The sequence below is a fragment of the Pieris rapae genome, unplaced genomic scaffold (assembly GCF_905147795.1).
Source record: "Pieris rapae unplaced genomic scaffold, ilPieRapa1.1, whole genome shotgun sequence".
NCBI lineage: Eukaryota > Metazoa > Arthropoda > Insecta > Lepidoptera > Pieridae > Pieris > Pieris rapae.
The window spans coordinates 106-2,500 of NW_025551557.1; the positions used below are offsets into that span (position 1 = coordinate 106).

At 51.8% G+C, this 2,395-nt stretch overlaps 1 non-coding gene and 1 pseudogene across 1 annotated transcript; both read left to right on the forward strand.

Moving 5' to 3' along the window:
• The first annotated feature begins 1,429 nt into the window (after nt 1-1,429).
• On the forward strand, nt 1,430-1,586 carry LOC123690648. Its single transcript, XR_006751248.1, has one exon. It is a non-coding gene; the product is annotated as a 5.8S ribosomal RNA (ribosomal RNA).
• A 795-nt stretch (nt 1,587-2,381) lies between these two features.
• The window catches only part of LOC123690650, an 8,787-nt pseudogene continuing 8,773 nt past the window's right edge, over nt 2,382-2,395 (forward strand).

The following is a 2,395-nucleotide window of genomic DNA, read 5'->3' on the forward strand; positions in this document are numbered from 1 at the left end:
GCCGCTTGAATATTTCGTGCATGGAATAATAGAATATGATCTCGGTTCTATTTTGTTGGTTTTCAGAACTCCGAGGTAATGATTAATAGGGATAACTGGGGGCATTCGTATTGCGACGTTAGAGGTGAAATTCTTGGATCGTCGCAAGACGAACATCAGCGAAAGCATTTGCCAAAGGTGTTTTCATCAATCAAGAACGAAAGTTAGAGGTTCGAAGGCGATTAGATTACCGCCCTAGTTCTAACCGTAAATATGTCATCTAGCGATCCGCCGACGTTACTACAATGGCTCGGCGGGCAGCTTCCGGGAAACCAAAGATTTTGGACTCCGGGGGGAGTATGGTTGCAAAGCTGAAACTTAAAGGAATTGACGGAAGGGCACCACCAGGAGTGGAGCCTGCGGCTTAATTTGACTCAACACGGGAAATCTCACCAGGCCCGGACACCGGAAGGATTGACAGATTAACAGCTCTTTCTTGATTCGGTGGGTGGTGGTGCATGGCCGTTCTTAGTTGGTGGAGCGATTTGTCTGGTTAATTCCGGTAACGAACGAGACTCTAGCCTGCTAAATAGGCGTCGTCATTCAAGGTGTGCGCGACTCTCGGGGAGCGCAACTCACTGGCGACGTATTAAAATTCTTCTTAGAGGGACCGGCGGCTTCGAGCCGCACGAGATTGAGCAATAACAGGTCTGTGATGCCCTTAGATGTCCTGGGCCGCACGCGCGCTACACTGAAGGAATCAACATGTTCTCCCTGGCCTAGAGGCCCGGGCAACCCGTTGAAACTCCTTCGTGCTGGGGATTGGGGTTTGCATTATCCCCCATAAACGAGGAATTCCTAGTAAGCGCGAGTCATAAGCTCGCGTTGATTACGTCCCTGCCCTTTGTACACACCGCCCGTCGCTACTACCGATTGAATGATTTAGTGAGGTCTTCGGACCGACACGCGGTGGCCTCACGGCCGTCGGCGTTGCTGGGAAGTTGACCAAACTTGATCATTTAGAGGAAGTAAAAGTCGTAACAAGGTTTCCGTAGGGGAACCTGCGGAAGGATCATTAACGTTTTCTTTGTTTTGTGCGGCAACGCTAAAAACATATAGAAAAACACACACGTGTAATGATTTACACAATTAAAATCGAATCCGCGAGGGGCGAGACCCTCTCGCGTCGATTCGCGACATACTAAAATAATATGTGTTTGGACGCTTTCTTTCGTTAGCGTCTATTCGCCTATTGATATTATTGTGCATAATCTATCATCCTGTGTCCGGCGACGAGATGTCGATCTGAATGCGCGCGCGCGATTGATTCAATTCGATTGTGTGCCGCGGCGGATCGTACATGGTTTTGTCCGGATCGTTTGATTTATTATGTTTGTCTAAATCCTTTTTTATTATTTTCTCATACAAACGAACAACAAAACAAAACGATTACCCTGAACGGTGGATCACTTGGCTCGCGGGTCGATGAAGAACGCAGTTAACTGCGCGTCATAGTGTGAACTGCAGGACACATTTGAACATCGACATTTCGAACGCACATTGCGGTCCGTGGAGAAATATCCAGGACCACTCCTGTCTGAGGGCCGGCTGCATAAAAACAAATAGCCACACTGTTCGCGCGACGGTTGCCGTCGCGCGTGCTCTTGACGGTTTCGCGAGGCCGAGCGCCGAGCGATCCGTTCGAATATATGTTCGATCACGTTTCTTTTGAACGTTTTCACGTCTATACGATACTTTTGTCGCACAAGTAAATTCTCCCCGCCGTGCCGTGTCTATCCGTAGCGCGGGCGCGCGTCGAGTCTTTACGCAACGACATCATCATCGACGACGACGACGACTACAACGACAACAACGACGTTCGCGTTTACGCGTCGCGCGTGTTTGCACGCATCGTCGCCCGGTCCATTGCGATCGAGCGACGGGCGGCGCCGGTGCGCGCGTGGACGTGTCTCGATGTCGGCGTTGTGTTGTGTGTGCGTGTTGTGCGTCGTCGTGGGTGTCGTCTGCGTTCGGCTCGGCCGAGTTCCTCTCACTCTTGTTATCGAGAGGAGGAACGAGGAGCGCGCGCCCGCCGCGTCGCGGCTGACGCCTAGCGTGCGCGTGCGGTGTTTGTGCAATTGTAGTGTGTACGAAATTATTGTGGAGTGTTTAACGGACAATGCACAACGGAAACTGTGAACGAACAGAGTCAAAAAGCGTCTACTCGACCCTCTAGACGAGTGAGAGAGTGAGACGCAAAGGTGACGCGCTGCTCTCGTGCAGCATGTAGGCGGACTCGACGTCCGGAGGGCGCGTGGCGTCGTCGACGCGCTGTAATAGCGAGTCGCGCGTGCGCCCGTTGCGCCGACGGATATCGCGTCTGCCTCACACCTTTTTATCGTTGGCCTCAGATCAG